Genomic DNA, 23,148 nt, shown 5'->3' with positions numbered 1-23,148 from the left:
AGATTGGGTTAGCACAACTACGAAGACAATTTGCCATGACACTGACCTTCTATCTTGAGGAACAGTGGCTTAAAATATGAAGAAAATTATTGTGGGGTTTGGGGGGTCTTTTTGGCTTTGCTTAGTTAGTTTTGTTTTTAAACTCCCAACAAACAATGATGAAGAGTTCAATCTGACTGGCCCACATTTGTCAATTTAGCCCTGGGAAGTTGGAAAAACTATGAATTCTCTTGTTTTCAGAAAAAAAAGTAGAATGTATAATTTAACTTGTTTTCCTACAGACTACATACTAAATAAATAAATAAATGCATAACTAAAAAGTAAACTGGAACCATTGAAAGAATGCAGTAAGAGAGACAATATCAATTTTCTTAAATGCTAAGACAGTATAGTGATCAGCAAGATGTAGCAGGCATTGTAGCATAACCACAGTTACTTGAAGTAAGAGCATTTGTTGAATACCATTTGTACTTTAGTCTTCTCGTGGTTCATGTTTTTGAGTAAAATTGTGAAAATCTATTTTGAATAAAATAATGCTTATACAAAATTGTTAGTAATTATTTGCTCATTTCAGTTCTGAGAAAGCTGTTATTTACACAGGTGACTGAACCACACAAAATGGGCACATTGAAAATATAATCAAACTAAGGAGCTTTTGGAAAATGACAGAGTGAATTATTTTTAAAAAGAGTGTTCAGCCTGTAAAGACTATGAGCAGTTTGCATTATCAATGCTCCGTGAAATCACTGTTATAAAATACTTTACACATTTTAAAAATAATGTTAATATAAAACTAAACCATTAATTAGGCCCTAATGATGAAGTTGCAGGTAGGAGTTAGACTTTTATAAGATATACAACTACATTTAGAAAGCAAGCTAACAGTATTAGAAAAAGTACTTAAGGCAAACCCCCAGAGTTAATTCTTACAAAATTCTTTGAAACAGGTGACAGTTGCAAACACAGTTGTGCTGACATCATGTATTTTACGTCTGTACAAATGAAAAGAAAAGGACTATAGTTAGGAAAGGAGACTAATTTTCACAACTACCTTAAAATGTAATTAATTACTTAATTTTCATAAATGCTTTTTCAGCTGCAAAACACAGAAATAACTGCAAATGCTTAAAAAAGAATAATGACTGATGTGACAAATCTAAACTTAAAATTCTTTAAAAATAATTACTAATGAATAAATGACAAAAATTTCAAGTTCATTCCTTTTGGAAGACTACTGGGCAGGATAAAAGCAAAGCTAAAGCAACATAGGCCTTCCTGCAACAGAAGGAATAAGAAACAGGAAAAGACAGTGATCAAAAAGAACACAAGCAGACTCAAGGTTAGTTCATGACTCAAAGCAAGATTCTCACGTAGTTCATGCTCACACCCACTCTAGAGGAGTTCATGCTCACACCTACTCCCCAAGTCCTTATGTTCCTACAATAGTAATGTAAGAATGAAGACAGAAATCATGTCAAAATATATTTGTACTAATACTAATGTATGGAAAACAAAGTTACACTAAAAACCAAGTTTCAAATAACATACTGATCACAATTGATACTTTATTACAGTGAGGACTTCAGTGAATGGCTTTCCCAGCACACATGGAGGTAACACCTGTCTTAGATAACTGAGAATCATTACAGCTATGAACACTTCCTTCAAATGCAGGCTCCTCAGGATTCCAAATCCCCACTTCTTGTTCTTAAACAACTTATTTATTTCCTCTTTTTTTGTAGAGGGGGTTTCACCAATCTAGGTAGTCAAGAAATTCCTCTAAAAATTCTATTACCTATTTTCTTAAGTTACTATGGGTGTATGCCAATCATACTGTAACATATATCAGTTGAAAGATTGTATTTATGAGATAGATTCTGTGCTAATACTGTGTTAACGTGGACACTGAACTGAAACTTGACAAGACTTTTCTGATTCATACAGAGAATTAAATGTTTCTTTTCTTCTACGGACTCTGGTATCTCCCCATATTCTCTATAACTTATATATCAGAATTTGTTGATTTCTCTCCTGTGAGATCACTTCTTTTCCTGGATCCACTAACAATTAGATCCTTTCAGACCATTGAGACTTAAGCACTGAAATATGAATTTGACAACTCCAAAAGGATTAAATTATTTAAACGACACAAGAAGATTACAGAACTTCAGCCAACAAGAACATTTACTTTCTAAATGCTGACAATATTGTAAAAGCACAAACTAACAATGCAAAGAAAGTAACAATAAACAGTCACACATACCTCAAGGTTAGGTCAGCTGGAATAATCTGTCAAAGTATTACAAGTCTAATTAATATTTAGCTGAAAAAGTAATGAAGTAAGGTTCAACTGATAATTTTTTCTGAAACATCTTTTATGTCTTTTAACATCTTTTGTATCTACTAAATTAAATTTGACTTTAAAATTAAATTTTCACCATGATTGTAAAGAATTTAATCAAAACAAAGCATTATTAAACAGAATATAGTATGTTTTCATTGTCTACATAGGAAAAAAAAGAGACAAAACGGTTAAATAACTTACATCATGTTGCACAGCTGGGGGCCTGAGCAGGAAAAGGATTTATTTCACACTTCTTGTTTCAAAATCTCTATGTATTCTTTCAGGCTCCTTTTCCTGAATGGAAAGTTAAGCACAGGTTAAAAAGGGACCACTAGACACAGACATTAAAATTAGACATAAAATTTTCTATTTCCTAAAAACCGATGTAGCTTTCAGCATTAGAGAATGTAATCTTTAATGTGATGATGATAAATTTTTCTTTTTGTCATACTTGGTGATGCTTTTTCAAGTGTGCTGAGGTAATTACCAGAAGTAATAGCAAACTGAAACAACCCAAATTGCCAGCATCTCCATGTATCTGTCATACATGTTTTCAATCACTGCAGTTCCAATTTCTATTTTTCTATAATTACTGTTCATTACAGCAACTAATTAAGACAAGCAAGAAATCTGCACTAAGCTTAACAGTTTTATAGTAGTAATTCATGTTTAACTACCCGCTTTTCTGTATATTTGTTGTTTATACTTTTCCTACAAGAGAATGTTTTTTGGATTGCAGTGTTAGAAAGGCATGACATACTTTGCACCTTTTCAACAAGGAATGAAGTTGATTTTGTGGTCAGTACATCTTACAAGGAAGCATGGACATATTTTTGACTTCACCTTTCTCCAGTAGAGTAAGCCTTATAAAATCAGTTTTGTTTTAAAATCAGTCTTAGCAGAATCTCAAACTCTTCATCAAAGGTATATGCCATTTAGAACTTTAAAAATTTCATCACCTTTCTAGATGCACATGGAGAAATCTCATCTACAGAGTCTTATACAGTCTGTAAAATGTGTGTAAAGATCAAGTGATTGTCTCTGGTTAATAAAATTAATAATTTCGCACTAATAACTCAATATTAGCAACTGATTAAAACCAACTATCTAAGACTTTGTGTAGACTTCATTTCTCTAATTGCATTGAGAAGGCTGCTAAATTTTTTCAAATTTTAAATGGCATATTCCATTGCTGAGGAGTTTGAGACACTTCTAGAGTTCTTTATAAAACAAAATATTCTTTATACAATGAACATATTTCAACATAGTGCAACAAATTTATTAAATTTTCATATTAAGAGAAAGTTTAAACAGTATTAAACATATTGTATCTTTTTTTACTTTCAGAATCAAATAACACAATGGACTCCATGCCAGGAATTTTATACTTATAGCAGTTTCAGTGCTGTTAATTTGGAAAGAAAATAGGTTATATTGAGATTATTAACTGTCCAGTAGTCAATATCTGGAAAGTTCAGAAATGTAGTGTTCAGTGATCTGAAATTATTAAAGACCTCCTAATGAAATATAAAATGAATGACTAAAAAAACCCCCAAAACAACCAACCCACAAACAGTTTTTTCCATTTTGCTGGCTGTGTTTCAACTGATTTTTTGCAATCTTCATGATCTTAGTGTCTGTAAAATGGTGACAGAACCAGAAAGACTTGAGCTAATATATATTCCAACAATGCATTTGTTTCCTATGTCAGTCTTCTGAATGTCAGTCTTCTGAATGACTTCTGAAGAGAAGTCATCCCTTCCTAAGCAGAGTGATAAATATATTTACAACTGGTCAGTAGCCATCTCATCTGTAAGAGGCTGGGTGCACCTAAAGGCAAGACACACAGTGATAAAGCATATGAGTTAGTAAGAAATAAAAGATTCTCAAATGAAGAAAAAAATTGAATTTTAGTGATAGGTAAGAAACTCTTGGTACTCGCACAAGTTAATCACAAGAACTATCACAAGGAAATACAGTATTTTCAAGTTTGTTTTGCCTAGGCTGTTCTATTTCAATCTCCAGAACACTACAAATCTGTCTCTTACATTCTGTTTCTGTTATCACACCTCAGTTCTTGTCGCCTACTTCCTTTCATTCTGACTAGCAAACTACATTCTTCCAACTTCTGTCACTACTGCTGCCCCCTCAAATCGAGTGACTCTCTATCACCCACTGTCTTCCTTTTTTCTTGTCCCTTGAATGACTCCCAGTCCTACACTCCTCATTCACTCCATTCTTAAACTCATCATCTCAGTTGCACGGAACCTATTTCTGAGACAGAAATGCTATAGTTGTAATGGAAAGTGGCTTAACTTTAACTTTCTTAATATGAAGCAGCAGGATACCTCCTGCCTCGTATGTTAGCTTTCATATATGCAATACATATACTATACTCTTGCAGTACAGCTCCTTTCCATATGATTTCTTCTTTATTTAAGTAAGTAAGAAGAGGTTCAGTTTTCAGCAGGCCTGAATTTTGGAAAGGTTTGTAGCAAAGTCCAAAAAACTCAACAAAACTGCACTTCCAGAAGAGGTGGCTTCCCTTTTATAAGGATATTTTACTGGAATTAGCACTCACTATCTTGGAGAAGATACACTAATGGAAAAACCCAAAGAAAGAAAAAATTAACAAGCTGCTCTTTAGATCTCCTTCTGCGAAAGGTACAAAAAAAAGCATATTTGCAATCCCTGGATGGCACAAAAAAGTATTTAATAATTTATCTTATCAGCTGCCTAGAACATACCTTGGGACTTCTATTACCTGGGGAAAGAAAATTTTGATTCAATTTGCTTCAAGATTGATCACATTAGTTAAGCCATGTCATTATGATGGCTAAGAGCCAAATTTCTGTCCCATTATGCTTTGAAGTGTAATGATGATGGATCTGCAGTGTAATTCACCCACAAACTATTTATCTATTGTGATAATAATGAATGCAAATAATATTATCTGCAAAGACAGAGATGCATAGTTTTTCTCACTGCTGTCTCAAAAATTGGAGAAGATTACTCAATGGCCAACAAATAATGAAAGACTGTATGATTACAAATACAAAACTTTTGATAACTCTGTGCAGTGCAGAAAACTTCTGCTGCATATTTCAAATGGCAGATTAACAGAGATAATAATATAATATAATTAAATGCAATTAAATTAATCAAAACAAATCTATAATTAAATGCAACTGAGGATTTAAACTAACATGAATTATTTCTAATATTAACTGCCACAAAGCCTTAGCCCACTTGATGTCTGAAGAGCAACTGGCATTATCTACAGATCACTACTGATATGATTAACTTATCAATAACTAGTTCTAATATTGCTAGAGAGGATTAGTTAAATGATAGAATTGTTTCATGTTCCTCTTTCAGTTCTGTTGTTACTCCAAGCAGACTTAAATGAAATGAAAACAAAAAGATGAATTTAGGAAAAAAGCTAGGTTATAGGAAGTAAACCTCATGTGTAATATAAAAAGTGCATCATGTATACCAAAATCACTGTTGATTTTACAAACACCTCTTCAGCTTTCAGTGTTCACAAAATAACTCTTCCTGAGTAGATCCAGTTCATCATATCAATCATACTCCAACAATGCTTCTCAGTATTTAGAGGAAGCTGCCTAGGACATAGCCCACTCATACATTGATACACCTCTTCAAAATCAAGACCAAATACTTCACGGATTGAGATTTGTCATCATTATGTTATCCAATTTGGTTTTGACTCCAGAACTGCAAACATTTCTTCAGATTCCAAGAACAAATTCTGACTCATCACATATGGGGGACAGTCTGAGGTACAGCAGCAAAACTCCTCTTACCAGCATACACTTTGTTTGTATATACCCAGACCTGGCCACCAACGCTTCTACCAGCTCAGAAGCAGTCAGTCTTAATCCTGACCTCAATTTGCACTTTAACTCACCTTATGGGCAACCAAGTGTTCTATAAATAAAACATTACTCAAAGCCATTTAGACTTGACCATTAGAATATAAATTCACTATCTAAATTGTTCATGCAAATAAAGAGTAAAGGAAGTCAATGGAAATTCATTTGTATTGACTTATACTTCTGTATCCAATTATTTATCTAATCATTCCGGGACTGCATGGCTGTGTTTGCCTGTTAGGAATATTAATTCCGGTGACTGGGAGAGACTGTGCATGGAGGGCAGGAAATACATTTTTCTTAGTGTTTAGTACATACTACTTCTGCTTTCTGTGTTCCTCAGAGGCTAACTTAGTAGTCTTACAGGTCTATGATTTCTTATTAATTTAGAAAACAATCACTTTTTATAGCTGTGCCTGCATCAAGTTTTCCCTTGATTTAAAAGTTATTTCTTCTAAAGGAAGAAATAATTAACAGATAGTCCATCACCTCTTAGAGCAGGTTATTCTCCACATACACAGAGTACCAAGTCATTCTTGTACCAGTTTAATAACTTAAAATATTTAAAAGACAGTAGAAGCCATTACTTCTTTCCCAACAACAATATAGTATTGTTTAAAAAAAAAAACCAAAACCCTCAGCAAATTTGAAAATAAGCAGATTCTTATGCCAGTTCAAAATTAATTTCCCTTTCCAATAATATTATTCTTTCCTCTTTTGCCAGTGACTACTGTTAAAGTTAAGATAAAGATTTTCTCTCAGGGTCAAGAAAAGTAATTGCAAGTTGCATGTCATTCCCATTTTCATTTTTTAAAATGTATCGTTTAAAATATGTCTTTCTTATGCAGTAAGCAAACAACTTTGAGCAAGTGTGGTGGTGCATTCCCCCTGGCTGCAATGTGATCTCAGAAATGCTCAGGCTTGACAAACAGCACCTGGACTAAGCTCTTGAGCTTATTAGAAATACTGTCTGCTCCCAAGAACTTGTGCTGTGTAGCACAAACCACTTTGGAAACTTATTTTTCTTGTCTGAAAAACAACTTCAGTGGAACAACATTTTTGTAACTGAAGTTACTACCTGAATTGTGGTCAAGATTGAAGATCATTATGACTTAAGCCAATTCTCTTGTGACTCTTAGAAAGAGTGGTCCCAAGCACACCTGTCCTTTCAGAAGGAATTTCTTCTCAGAACAGATTTCCAGTTAGGCTGGAATTCATTGGAATTAACTGTCCAGGGAGTTTGTGAAGTCACCATCCCTGAAGGTGTTAAAGAAACAGCCTGATGTGGCACTAAGTGCCATGGTCTAGCAACAAGGAGGTGACCAGTCAGAGGTTGAAGGTGACAATCTTAGAGGTCTTTTGTAACCTCATGACTAATTCTGAGATCTTCTAGCCTGCAGTGGTCTGTGATCAGCAAATTCCTCTGAGTGGGGCACTCTCAGCAAGTCATTTGGAGGACCAGTGAACACGACAATGGATCCTGGGCTGGTAACCCCACTCCTTGAGGCTCAGCCTGTTGAGAAGATGCAAAAGCATCCAATGTGAGTATTTCCCAGGCCTTGAGGGAAATTTTTCACAAGTGATTACTTTGTACATACACCTTCAGGTCTGCATGGGTGCAGGTGTGAATAAGCTAAAGCAAATGTACTACTAATGCTGGTCTCTTAGATTAAGTAATTTAGGTTTGTAAGGAAGCTAGACCTGAGGCGAATTACTGTTGTGCTTGCAGTAAATGATATAGAATCTTTTCATAGATTATTTAAATGTCAGTTTAATGTGCTATTACGTTTAAATGCTGTTAAAACATTTAGGCTTAAATCATTGGTCAAGTCTGGGCCAAGTGGTCTAGTCTGAAAATTGGGACCTTACAGGACTGTCTCTCTTACTCATTTTTATCCTTAATCCTTTCCTATCCTTGCCCTTTTTCCATCTCCAGCCTACACACAGATGATTTTTAGTTTAGTTTTAGTTTTAGGTAGATTGATTTTAGGTTCCATTTTTTCCTGTGTGTGCTTTAACCATTGAATAAGTAGAATGAATCTTGCTGATGAACTTTGTTGCACTGTCACCTAAATATTAAACCTGCCGTGGTTACCACCTTTGCTGGTGATTCTTTGAGAGATCTAAAATAATAATCTGCAACAATAAACTGGTAATGGAGAGTATTTTCTCACAACACTAACCTACAGATTTTATAAAACAGCTTAACATAAAAGGTATGTATATACATACGAGGTATGTATATACATGAGTTACATATGCTTACATAGACATAGATACATACACACATAAAAGTAGATACATTCACTAAAATTTATTCTGAAATATTGAAAACATTTACACATATGATCTATCGCTGTTAAAAAAAATCCCACCCTAATGCAAATACACATCTGCTTTTATAATCACATAATTTGTTTCCAAAATGTATTGGCATATGTGTAAAAAAATCCCATATTTTTGAAAAAACCAGGGAGTTCATGAACTTTCCATCAGAGAAAAGTAAACTAAAAGCAACCAAGAAAAAACATACCAAAAATATGTGAAAGCATGCCCATTCATAGTAATTTTTAATTTAGCATTTCATATATAAACATTCAAAGGAAATTAAAAAAACTAAGGTATATACAAAAAGTAATTTAACAGCAAAAGCATAGGTAAAATTTTAAAGACTGTGTAAGGTAAAAATATTCTTTCAGAATGACCAAAATGGGATCAAAGTGAGAAATAGACAATACACAAAAAGTGACAGGAGAGAATCATAAGACTGAAGATTCTTTTATAGTTTAACTTCTTTTATGAAAACATCTTACAGTCTAACTGAAAATTAAAGAAAAAGATGGTAACACCATATCCACTTCCAATGATGTAAAACAATTCAGTTGCAAGGGGTTGGAACTAGATGGTCTTCAAGATCCCTTCCATCCCAAACCATCCTATAGTGCTATGAAATTGTAACAAACATATTAAACTTAAGACCAATGGAAACGCTTCACGGCAAGATCACCAACGCAGCATAGTTTAGGCAACAACAAATATATGGTCTCTATTTGCTACAACTGCTAGTTTAAGATCTGATTTCAGAGATTGTCCCTCAGTTGAACAATATGCTACACCCTGTTTTTGTACGGACAATAAGATAAATGGATAGCTCAGTATCCAGCTGTACATAGCACACTGAGAATTAGTCTCAAGTTACATCAACTAATGAGATGCTACTAAATAACACATGCTAAAAGTCAAATGCTAAACTAAGAAAAAACAACAAATTAGAAAATATGGCTTAACCTTCACTCCACACATGTTCTCAGGCATCAGCATCTTCTGTATTTAACTCCTATCATAAATGGATTTCTGAGTCATGGCAATGGAATAAACAGTAATTACTAGCAATAACTATAAATTACAACGTATAATTTTCTACTTCATTTAAACACATAATCTGCCTATACAAGCAACAAAAGGACCACACCTGTCACAAATGAGCTCCAGCATATTGATCATAATGTCAAGTCAAACTGGTTCCTAGTGATTTAGCTGCTGTCATTTTGTTTCAAGGACTACTGTTTTGTGCCACAGCATTTGATTTTATTTTCTTAAAAAAAAAGAGCATGAAATGGATTAAATAATGAACAAACTCCCAAATTAGGGGAAAAAGCCCCATAATCCAAAAAGACAGAATTTAATATTATACCCAATTTAAAATTGTAAATAAAAAAATACTAAGTTGTATAAGAACAGAAATAAAACTGTTCACAGATACGAAAAAAATTTCCCAAGTTTACAACTTGACTGAAAGCAAATCTTCACACTCAGTGTTACAGTACTGTAGCCAAATATATTAGAAGAAAATATAAATGCTTTTAAGCTGATTACATTGTTTCTCAACAAGCAACTACTACATATCTGTTCTGCTCAGGAGCCATAACAGTATAAACAGGTATGTTACTGGAGCATGAAAAATAAGACCAGTTTAAGCCTCTAAGTCTGTGTGACTGGGATATTGATATGGCAAATGTGGTCGTTTTCCCATTAAAATAATTCATCATTAATCCTTTCTTAGATTTTTATGTTACTGACATTTTAAGGACTGTGTAAGGAAATATATCAATGTTCTCCAGCTAAACAAATAGAACTTACTTCCTTTAATTTTTTTTTTGTCTCTCAAAATACTTTATTTTTTATTGCTTATCAGTGGAGTTTGAACTAAAAGGCCTGTGCTTCATCTATTTTATTATTTTACTGATTTTTTTCCCACACAGCTTCACATCTAAGATTCTAGAAAAAATGGTGATTCCCCCCGCCCCAAAGAAAATTAATCAGAAACTCTTGCTCCAATTTGCTCACGTTCAGGATTACTACTCATTGCTGACATGCTCTGGGAAAGTGACATTCCTGTTCTGTGAGGCACATCCTATCCAGAAAAACTGCTTTAATGAGAATTACTTCACTAGCGGTTGTGTAATCTCTCTCCTGAACTTGATTATTAATGATTTTATCTTACTGCTTTATATACTTGCTGGCTGGAAGGTGGTGAAATGTTTCCCAGCTTTCAATGTGCCAGCAATACAAAATGTATGTGTTTCATATTACATAAGAAAATGCTTATCATACCTTGCTAGTTTTTGAGAACACTGTGATAAATCCAGGTCCATTAAGCAGTTTGCTAGCAGATTTCTGTTTATCTTAACAAAATTGTAATGGTGATATAACTGCATTTTTAAGCTGTCAGCAATGACAGCTACTTCACAAAATCATAAGCATGGCATTTTAGGACTTTAGGTTTAACTTCTTTGATCACCAAGTTAAATATTACACATAACTTATTAGTTGCAAATATTTTTTTTTCTGGCTGCTGTAGATCAGTAGATTGTTAAAGAGCTGGTGATAGGATTTGCTAGAATCTACAATTGTAGGCAGAATTATTTCTCCTAAACTCACACACTGTCTTCTTTCTTTTGTTGAGGTATCCTGTACATTTAGATTAGGACTTCTACTTAAATTGCCAAGATCTGATGTAAAATTCATACATCACAGAACCATCAGGGCTGGAAGAGACTTTCAAGATGATCCAGTCCAACTGTCAACACAGCCCCACCATTTTCACCCCAACTGCCATGTCCAGTCACCTGTAAAACCCTTGTGGGAAAATGAACTAGTTTTACAGACTGATTAACATATGTAAGAATTTCTGGTCGTCTAGTATTTCTGAGATATGAAATACACATGAAAAGAAATGGAAACTGAACAGAATAAAGCAGAAAAAAAAAGTCCTCTCTTCAGTGAAGAAACAGACAACTTAGGAAGAGGAGGGATAGCAGAAAGAAATGTGAAGGACAATAAGCAGGTCTTGCATAAGAGAAAACAAAAGCTGGTAGAAATTAAGCTAGTATGCTTTCTGAGTAAGCTCACAGGAACAGTGGTCAGAACAAATTATAGTAGTATCAGTTGAGTAAGGAGGAGGAAAACAGGATCATAACAGAAAGCACAGGCTGGAAAAATATTAGTAAGATTCAGCTAGAGTCTGAAATGGAACTCATGTAAGAATAACAGTGGGTCTTCTACTATTTTTTGTGTTTAGTAGTTTTGCTCTTTCACACCACAGGGTTTGAATTAATACTCCATTTATTTCTGAAACACTATTCCAGAGAACTACAATTACAGCATCAAAAATGTAAACAAACTATATGTGGAATACACGCTACATCTGATTATCTAAAACACAAGGATAAATAAGGCTTGCAAAAGGAATAGTATGGCGTACTATCTACAGTTGTCTTAACTTCTTCACCCATACAAGGGCAACGCATACAAAATAAGAAATTAAATAATTTATATTTTTGCTCTCTCTCTCTCCATTTTTCCCTTTTAAAACTTTATGCTTCAACTCTGAAAACAAGCTTAGAAACTGAGACAAGTCTTTCAACTACATGGAAATAGTCCAGAGTCTAAATGGTGCCAAGATACCAGCCAGACAGGGTCAGCATCACATTGAGGATGAAGAGAACAACTGTAACTTTCTTATTAGAGTAATTGGGAAGCACTGTCTTATGACAGGATTAACTTTTGGAAAATTAAAATATGGATCACCATTATAAGTTAGCATAAATTTCTAAATGGCATGCTTAAAGGTTATACCACTACACCTTAGACCAGAATGTTAAAAAGTAAGTGGACAAGTGAATTTTCAACAGATTAACAGAATCCTGTAAGAATTTTTCCTAAACATTATCATTCATCTTAGGTCTCTATAATATGTATTTTACTGATTATGACTGGATTTGGATTAAAAACAAAATTTAAAACCTCAAAATTAAAATCAAAATTAAACCTCAATTCCAAACTGTTTTCTCCTTTAAGTAACATAAGTATCTCCAAATATCTCTTGCTAAACCAAACTGTAATTACAATTAACTAACTACTTATACAGATTTGACACCTCAGTTATTTAGTAATTACAGCATTTATTCTTCCATTATTTGTCCTGAATTTCCTGTAGTTTACCACCTGGCAAAACATGCGGTTTTTTTCTGCTTGTTAAATTCCACATTAAAATTTATGGCATCAAAAGCCATGGCTGAACCACTGCTGCATACTTTGGACAGTCTAAGGGATCCTACCTGAAAATGAATTATCAACAATAAAGTTTTCTTCACTGATGAGGATATGTTCATCACAGAGAAAACAAATGCTATAAAGATGAATAGAAAAAAGCTAATAATTTTTAAAGTTTTTGTTATGTAATTCAGACAGAGTATAATAAATTAAAAGGTTCAACAAAACAAGAAGTTACAATTACTGAAGAACAATATTCCTAGGAGACGCTGTTCTACATACTGACATGTTATTTACAGGATGGAAGTACCTACTTTTATCTTACAAAAAGGCTGGAAGTAGTAGCTCATAAAAAACAGAAGTGAAGGGGACAACAGAAACAAATTATCTAAATGTCAAAAACTCTCATGAGGAAAACAATGCTACTTTCTCTATTTAAAGAGAAGTAAGCTAGAGACATTTAATAAAAATATAGTAATTCTTTTCCTTTTGCACAAACAAATCCAAATAATACATAACACTGGAAAACAGAAAAGAAGATAATACAATATGTCAATTAGAAGTGACCCAGAAAATGTTTAAAGAAGGTGTATTTCTGTAGTTTCTTAAATTTCAACAATACCATGATGACAGGAAAACATCATTAAAACAGTGAGTCACATTTAAAATTCCGGGGGAAAAAAGTAATTATTTTATTTTCTATTGTAATAAGAAACTTTATGGGAAAGAAACTACACTGCAGCAGCAAGAAAGCTATCATCATTTTTTTGTTTATTTATTATTTGAAACACTGAACAGTGTGTTTGCAAAAGAGCTTTCAAAATCACTGTATATTTAAAAAAATATTCAAAAGCATATACATATGTGCTTGCACATACATACACAATCTATACCTAATTTTTGTTAGGAATCTTCATTTATTTGTATTTTAGTTATATTTGATATTCTATATCTAGTTCTTCTCTTACCATGGAATCAAACTGTTAAAAACACTCATTAAAAAGGATTGTTGAACAGAGGTTCCCTAGGCAGCTAATTACAAGCAGCAGCTGTGTAACTCCATAAACAGAATTATGTGCATCTTAGGTTCCATATTTCATATTATGCAGCATACTATTAAATTTTATTTACATAACCTATATACAAATATGGGATTAATTTGATGCTGTATCATCTGTAAAATCTGTCAGATACATTTATTTCTTGTTTCAAAATTCGAAGTGGTTTTTTGTGCTTTACCTGGCCCATTTAATCAACATAAGGCATTAATCCATTAAAAAAAAAACTCAAACCAAAGCACAGAATTTAATTGATTTAAAATAAATTGTTGTGCTTGCCTTTTATAGCTTTGTGTCTTTTCTTATTCCAAATACAATGATAAAGAATTATATGCTCATAGAAAACAAAAATATATACCTAAACCTTGGAAAGACACCTTTCTCAAAGTGGAGGATCAGGGCTATTCTGTTCCAGTAAGATTCTTCTGATTTGTGCAGCATCTATTGGTCATGTATCTGCAGCAGGTATCAGCTTTAATGAAGGAAATTTATACTGCTATCCAATGGTAAACTGACCAAAATTCACTTCACTTAAATATCTTATTAATTACCATGCAAGAGAATTCTTGCCAAGAAAATATGAAAAATTTTTAAAATGGAAAAGAAAGAGGAATTTATTTAATTGTTATGAACAGTAAGAATTCTACTCAAGGCTACAGTAAATTTTCCAATCTTGCACTGAACAGAATTACAAAGAAACAAGAAATTCTACTAGCAACTTGTTAGTGTTTGTATAAGAAAACATCTAATACCAGTAGGTACCCACTATTGTAACTGCAGCTGAAAAAGCTGTCTTGAATAGTGCAGCCTGAGCATCTGTATCTGTTATTGCCAAAGAGAAGCAACAGTATGGTGAGAGGTACAAAAATACAAAGGGCAGAATGAGCTTTGATGTCAGTAACTGCCACTGAAAAGAACAAAGAGTCACCTCTTTACTCACAATGAAGATGGATCTACCTGAGTATATGCTCAGATTAAGGATACTTCAAATTCAGTAAGGTTTCCAGAAGAGGCAGGAAGAAAAGAGTGCATTCCAACTATTGTTAATGATTCATTCTGACAAATGCTGCTCCTCTGCTGCTAAAAAACAACCTGTAATTGATATCATTTCTTTGGGAGCACTCATTCTGGATAAAAGGATAAACACACTGACAACTAGCTGATCCTAACGTGAAAAAACAGCTTCTGAAACCCAAGGCCAAAACAAGATGTGCTGCACTTCGAATATAAACTGTGTACAATGAGTTAGAACTTAGAGCATATGTTTGAAATAAGGCACAACCTACATATGAACATGGGCATAATCATGCAAATTTGAAGGTAAGTGATCAATGGTTTTCCAAGGTATTTAGCAAACAGATACTCTTTCCAGTCATAAGGTTTTTTTTAAAGCTGGTGTATTCACCAACCGCTTTTGTGTATGCTTGACAGCCCAACCACGATTTTCTTGTTTTAATTTCAGATCTCATTCATACAACATTTCTCTGGGATGAAGCAGGACATCTATCATCCCTCAGGGGAAGGACTTTCAAAACTGTAAACTGCAAAGACACTGTTCTGTCCAGATGGCAGGTGCCAAACATCCATATTTGAATTAAAGAGCTTACAAAGTACATCCAGGAAAGGTACTGAAGGGGTTTTGGGCCTATCACTCTCCACATTACTCAAATGGACAAAGGGGATAAATTTTTGCCATTGAACCTAAAGAACAATCTAACATTTTCTTCCATCGCTCTGGAGAATGAAAAGAGAATGGTTAGTGTGACTAATTTAGAAACCTGACATAACACATAATTCAGAAGAATATGTAAATTACTTTCAAAACAAAATGCTTGTATAAGCCTTGGTAGGACAGAAGGGTTGGGGCAGTAGATGAAAAGGAGAAGAAAGACACATCATCAGATGTGAAGACCTGAGGAATATGAAGTAGGAAATAAACAAATATATGGGTAAGAATAATTCCGATTGCAGGAGAGAATAACAGAGCAAAAAGAACTGGAAATGGGAATAAGTGAGAGAGCTGGGTAAAATCAGAGGCAGAGTTGCACAGTTGCTCTAAGTTCAGAGGCTTACTACTGATTCAATCAAAGAATTTTCTACACTGTTTCATGATTTGAAATGATCTCTCAGTAACAGTAAGGCAGTCAGTGCTTCACCACACAAGTTGCTAAATTTCTGTCATTTGTTTAAAATGCGTATCTCTGCCACAACTCAAAACATGAACAACTGGAAGGCTTTTTTTTCATCTTTCACTAGGGCCTGTGTTCAGTCATTCTATATTAAATCAAACTTCTTAACAGAATTTTACTTATTTTAAGGCAGACTGTTTATTCCTGTTTAAATCTTCTAGTCAGAGCACATGTAATCAAATAAGAAACCGCTTATGAATAATTCAAAGTTTTTTAAAAATTGCATTTCCATAGCCATTAAGCAGGGCACAACACTATCCCTGTCATTATCAGCAACTCCTACACTCAAGAAGAAAAGAAAACATCTATTGGATCAAGAAGAACAGAAAACATCTATTGGAATCAGCCTGAGAGTAAAATTAATAATGACATAAGAGGAGAGAAATGAGCAACTTGAAAGATAAATCATTACTGTAGAAAAGAAGTTATATTCTGTGTACTAGCATTACCGTGCCATGATGTATCATTAATTTTTCATTAAAAGAAGAAACCGGGCATATTAGCCCATAGTCTCTCCTTTGTCTAGCTACATCAAAATCACTTTGATTTTAACTATTTACATCATCAGTTCTACCCTAATTAGCTCAGTACTGTTGATTAAAGAACAATATTGAAAACCTGATGTTTTACCAGGAATACTTCCAATGCAGAGCATGCTTGACCAATGTTCCCTTTCAACATAACCAGAAAGAGCTATCCAAGGCTTTTAAGTGCTGGCATTTGCTCCTAGAATTCTAGCCAAATTCCAGATCACTTGGTTACTTTATGCTTACTTGAATTCCTTCTATACTTCAAAAACAGACACATTCTTCTTTTTTTATACTCTAAAAACATAACTGAACAGAATTGTTAGTACACAATAGCCATACTATTTCTGAAAGAAAAAGCAGTTGCATTTCAGTAACCTCCAAGAGGATTCTAGTTACATTACACACATTCTTTAATAATGCTAGACAAAAACCACAGTAAAAGAATGTAGGACAAATGTGCACAGTTAATGAGCATTTATTGAATAAAAAAGATAAAATACTAGCTGATGAGGCCTTGAGAGTATTCTAAGTACTACTCAAAATATTTCAGACCATTGTTTATAAAGCAATCCATCCATAAAATTATATACTTACAATTTAGCAGCCGAGAAAAATCTGATTTATTAACTGGATTTTTATCTTGCAGAAACACTGTGCCAGAAAATGAATTAAACTGTGCATGACAAAAAAAATGAACCATCTGAACTTTACTTACTACTTTACTGCCTTCTTTTTTCTAAAGAATAGCCAGCTGGAGACAGCGTTTATTCATCTACACCAAGCGCACAACTATTCTGTACATAAAAGAATGACTACAAGAAAAATGTTCACATAATTTTACTTCTGACTGTATTGTGACACACATGTGAGTGGATATGTGTAATTACTAGCATTAACTAAAACCATCTTCTGACAGTATGTTTTACATACAATTTCCTAAGGCAGAGAAATAGTGACTCAGAATTTCAAGACTCTGCTTAAGCCATAGAACTAACACAATTTGTGTTGCCTTGATCCTCTTTGTTCCATCCCTAATGGAACCCTCTTGGCTAGCTAGTTGTACCAGTCACATTCCTCAATTAATCTTTGTTCAATTCCTCTAATCATCAATTTTTTTATCCCTTGCCAACTGCTTTCCCCTACTACTACTCCTATTATCCCACTAAGGAAGTACAGAATCCTCAACCCAAAATGCCCAACTTTGTGATAGAGAAAAATAACCATAAAGGAAAGAAAGTGGTAATAAACCCAAAACCAAATTACTAAGAAGAAGGAGATGCTTAGAAATGGGTAGTGAAATTCAGTGAAACCACAGCAACGTCTCCAAAATAAAAACGTCCTTAATTCCTCATTTCTTTGTTTCACGCACTTGTTTAAAGCTGTATCAACATGCCAGTCTCTACTTCTCCTGTAATTTACTGTGTCCTTAAGATATGTATGTACTCATTATTCAGAGAGGTTCTAATAAGCTTACTACTTCCTTTCGTTTTGCTTATGTGAATTTTTAATCTGTCAGGCAGCTTGGTTTTTTCTTTCTTTCCACCATTTACACTCAGCTTTTGCCGTTCTGATGCCTTATTTTACTCTTTTGATGCTTGAAATGGTTAAGTAGAATTGTCTACCTTAAAGTTGCAAAATCTCTCCAAAAACTTTCAATCAAAGCCATTAGTGGCTTTTAAAAAAAATAACCAAACTAACTAGCAAACAAAAAACAAAACAAACCCCCTTTAGTAAGTCTCTGAGTAGTCTCAGAAATTAAGCCAAATGGCATTGATATTTGAAATGCTATCCCACTCATATTCCTCTCTCTGCCATAGTAGATTGTAATTCCTGCCAAACACGTCACACTGGAGATAACAAATTATCACTTGAAGCTGAAAAATCCTTCAATCCTTGATTTAAACGTGCAGTTGCTATAACTGAACTAAATGGAACCACATTGTCTCAGATATAGCCAGAAAGATTTTGCTTAAGAAGATTAAATTATCTTATTCCTTGCTTAGTTATCAGATCAAAAAAGAATCACAACAGTCACCCACAAAACTTGACTTGTTCCTCACACTGGAAGCACTTTGCCCCGTCTCTTAAAAGCATCAGAACTTCTCTGCACTTCTCTTGCCTTAATCTTGCCCAGTAATTTACTGCTACTTATTCAAGGTGAACCTACATACTGATAATCCATTTTGCAGTACAGAAAATAATGCACCCAGTCACAATATTTTCCTGCACACAGCACACCTCTAACTTTCCAAGCCTCATTATATATTATCAGTGTTGAGTACACTTTTTTAAAATAGAAAGAGATTATTTAACCAGTGAATGCAGGTCTTGCATATGTATTGCATGCAGACCCATTAGTATTGCTAAGTGTTAGTTCTGCAACTACTTGAAGTGGAGGACTTTGTTTTACGGGACTGGTACAGCAGACTCACACCCCAGTGCTCTTTGTGCAGATAATAAAAAGATTAGAATATTGAAGCAATTGAAGCATCATTTCAACCTGAAAGTCAGATGCCTAATGTTCTTGTTTAAAAATAACAGAACAGCTAGAGAGCTGGAGGGAAAAAAAAAAAAAAAAAAAAAAAAAAAAAAAGCAGCAGAGGATGCAAACTCAAAATACACAAAACAATGCAATTCTTTGCATAATTAAGGGCAATCTAATTTTTTCACACAAAGCCAGGCTAAGTTATGGAATACCTTACCACAAACCACTGTCAATATTAAACACTTACAGAGACTCAGAATTATCTGCATGTGTTCACGGAATGAAAGGTTAATTGTATTAGCTTATGTCAATGCATAAAGTCCTTCACCACATTCAATGATGGCAGGGAGAAAGTTCTGTATGGCAATGGAGTATATGCTAACAGATCTTAGTATATGATTTCTCCCCATTTCTTCCCCAAAATCTTTTATTGATCTTTGTTAGAGACAGGAGACCAGAGAACACCTACATGGGTTATGACTCAATACAACTGTAGTCTTGTGGCAACAGAGAAAACCAAGTCAGAAGTGAGGACAAGCTTCCATGGTGCTGTTCTAAGAGCCAGCAGGGGCCATGGAGCTGAGAAATGCACCGAGCAACCACCTGTGGAAACAAGGGCAGCCTCAAGACCATGATTTTTTTGTTCAGAGCTTAATCCTTTTCTGTCCTCCGTACAGACATGAGGACCCAGAAGAGAGTATATGTGAAGGATAAATAAGTTAAAACTAAGTTTTAAAGAGGACATGATCATTCAATCATTGTCAGAGGGGATAAATACCCTGAGATTAGCTCAGGTGGTTAGAGCATAGAGCCAATAATGCCAAGGTTGCAGATTCAAACCCAGTACAGCCTATTTTCTTAAGAGTTGGACTTGATGATCCTTGTGGACTCAACTTCCAACACAGACTATTCTGGAATTCTGTGATTCAATTAACATAAAGTAAAATGAATAATAAAGCGGGAGGGAAAAGTGAAAAGAAGCCCTAGGAGAAGTGGAGGCTATTTAGCCTCTTTTTAACTTTCCAGGAAAGAGAAAAACCAAGCAAATAATATAAACCATAACATTACAAGTAAAAAAAGATAAAATATATATAAACATATAATTTTTTAAATGTATGTTTATAAACAATCTTCTTGATACAGGAAAAAGCAAATTTTGGTGCACAAAAGGAAACTCAACACAGACACTCTTTAATTACTCTGTTTTAGTTTACTGCTACTACTGTTGGCACAGCTTCCCTCTAAATGCGATTTAATTCGAGAATTCAGGTACTGCTTCATTTTCCTTTTCTTAATTTTCGTTGTATTAAATTGCAGAATTAATTCCCCCAACAGTTTATTATCTTGAAGATTTAGAAGTATTTTGATTGTCCTTTTGTGACAAAGTTTACTGATATTCACCTTTAAAACTGGATTTTGCCATTTTATTCTTTATGCATACCACTGTTATGTCCATGTTATTCAAAACTTATGCCCAAGAAAAGCTGTAGGCTTGGTGACATCATTTTTTGCTCCTCATGTCTGCAGTTTCTTTCAGATGGGCAAAAGGAATGAAATGTAAGAGATGTATGCCCTGACATTTCAATTTCTGCTCAACAGGTTGCTGTCTGATGTCTTCTATTCCTTTGACTATTATAAATTCAGCCTGTAAACAATCCTGTCCTCTTTCAAAGCAAGTCCACAATAAGATACATGAAGCTTAAAATAAAGACAGAGCCTTAGGTGAATAATTCATATGCACTCCACAACCCCATATTACTGACTAAAATCTACATAATTCAAAGTGCAGATTCCTGTGAAAAAAACAGTTTGGAATGTGCAGTGGCATTCCTAGCAGAGAAGTAAAAAACTGACAGCACAGGAAGTATACAATGTTATTATTTAGAAACACTGGTGTTTTCAGCAAGGGCAGAAAGAGAGAAACACTTACTTTATTTGTTTTCTGCAATTATTTTCCTTTGAATGGTCTTTGGGCTCAGCTTTCACAGCGCAGAACACAGACATCTTTCCAAGTTCTTAAATTCAGGGAAAGAATGAAGTGAAATTTTATTAATACATTATCCCATCGCTTCTCAGAATAAAGAAAGATACATTAATTTGTTGAAACAGATATAGATAAACCAGCAAGTCACTACTGAATTTAAACACGAAATTCCACATCTTTCTCACAGTTCCAGCTTATCTGAGTAAGACTTTGTTAAGTCATCTCAACAGACAGAAAAACTCAGGTTAATTTTAAACAAAATCAGGTGTTTAGAAATTCACTGAATCTGATCATGAACTTGAAGGAATACATTCCATTAAAAAAAATTATCTAAAAACACAGGAAGTACTAGCCTTTCAAAGTCAGAGGTGATTCAGAAAGAAGTTGTATCCTTATTACAAATCAATTCTGGTTTGTGGTTTGCATGTTTTAAATTAACATAAGCTTCGGATAATGACTACTTGTGGCAACATGTAACTGTGTATCAACATAAATACATATACATTGATTTCTGGAGTCATGGGAAAAATTCCACGATGAAGCTAAAATACGTTTGTTCTTTCCTTCCTGAAACACCAGAAAAACACTCTGATGATAGTTTCACTCACTACAAATACAATCATAAAAATATTAAAAATTTGAACTTTTTTCTTCCCCTAAAGTGTGCGTATTTTAATAAGTTCAGATATATGCAAAACTTTGAATCCTTAAAAGAATATAAATATTAATTTAAACATCTGTCCTAAAAGTACTTCCTCTCTCTTGAAGTTTTCTGTTACTTCAATCATTCATATGCCACTGACTTTACACCGACCTTTTCAAGATGTATAAATACCTGGTCAGTTATACATTTATATTCTTATTCTCAAGGATTTAATTTGATTTAAAGCACACCCTCTGTCAAAGCACACAGATTTAATCTGAAGAATTCTGTTTGTTCTCAAGGAGCGGAATCTGTAACATTCCAAGTTAACTGTCACTTTTGAAAATTATCTTTAGCTTGTTGTCTTTCATAAGCCACTAGATCACCTTGTTCCTGCCCTTTTGTAGCAAAAATAATTCTTCACGATTCCGTGTTGTGCTGAAAGGCACTTGAAAACTTGAGTAGTAAAAATAACTTTTCCAATTAAAAAAAAAAAAAAAAAAAAAGAGAGAGAGAGAGAGAAAGAGGCCAGTTTAAATACCCACTGCGGGCACTGCATTTTCCAGATGCAGCTCTCTTCCCTGTCGCTCTGGCGTTTTATTACAAACGCTTCAAATAGGAGCACTGGAACCAGTGCCTGGCTGTTTCGGCGTGATTCTAAAACAAAGATGACTTAATGCACACAAGAGCTGAGCAAAGCCACTCTCGGCGGGGCTCGCCCCAGGGCGGGCTCCGGCCCGAGCAGCTGTCTGGCAGCCGAGCCCCTCAGGGCAGGAGCAGAGCGCCCCGCGCGCGCCGCGCCGCCCCGGCCGCCGGGGCTCCTCTCGGCACTCCTTCGCCCTCCCTCCGCCTTCCCACACGGCGCCAGCACGCTAACAACGCGTGCTCTTAGCAGAACGGATTTGGGAAAATCACCCTGGATTAATGCCCTTTCTCCCGACAGGCTGCGCTTTGCAGAATCACAAGAATCAGAATCACAAGAATCAGAATCACAAGAATCAATCAGGTTGAAAAAGATCTTTGAGGTTGGTCTAGTGCAATCTGTGAGCCAGCACCACCGTGGTCAACCAGACCACGGCACTGAGCGCCACATCCAGCCTTTCCTTGAACACCTCCACGGACGACGACTCCACCACCTCCCTGGGCAGCCCATTCCAGTGCCCAATAACCCCTTCTGCGAAGACATTCCTCCCGATTCCCAGCCTTTCGACCTCTGCCCTGCACCACCCCCACCAGCTCACGAGCAAACACGGAGGGCGCCTGGCTCGGGGCGGAACGGGGAAGTGGCTGTTTAAACAAACACACGTGGAACGCGCAGCCGGAGCACGCAGCGCTCCCGAGGCAGGCACCTATGAGCCAGCAGCCCCGTAGGACTCCGAGGGAGCGCGGAGAGTGCGCACCGACCCCGCCGCGTCCCCCGCTGCACCGGGCTCAGCCGGGCCCGGCCCCGCCGCGCCGACCCCG

General features: G+C 35.0%; 1 long non-coding RNA gene across 1 annotated transcript; it reads right to left on the bottom strand.

Annotated features, from left to right (window-relative positions):
- Positions 1-512: 512 nt before the first annotated feature.
- On the bottom strand, positions 513-21,075 carry LOC121343961. The gene is made up of 4 exons (XR_005953772.1): positions 20,988-21,075; positions 2,546-2,638; positions 2,264-2,289; positions 513-992 (listed from the first exon to the last, which is right to left on the bottom strand). It is a non-coding gene; the product is annotated as an uncharacterized LOC121343961 (long non-coding RNA).
- Positions 21,076-23,148: the final 2,073 nt, after the last annotated feature.

Source organism: Onychostruthus taczanowskii, unplaced genomic scaffold (genome assembly GCF_017590055.1).
Source record: "Onychostruthus taczanowskii isolate IOZ18803 unplaced genomic scaffold, ASM1759005v1 scaffold108, whole genome shotgun sequence".
Classification (NCBI taxonomy): Eukaryota; Metazoa; Chordata; class Aves; order Passeriformes; family Passeridae; genus Onychostruthus; species Onychostruthus taczanowskii.
Note: the sequence above shows the minus strand (reverse complement) of the source record. Positions and strands in the feature narration are given on the sequence as shown.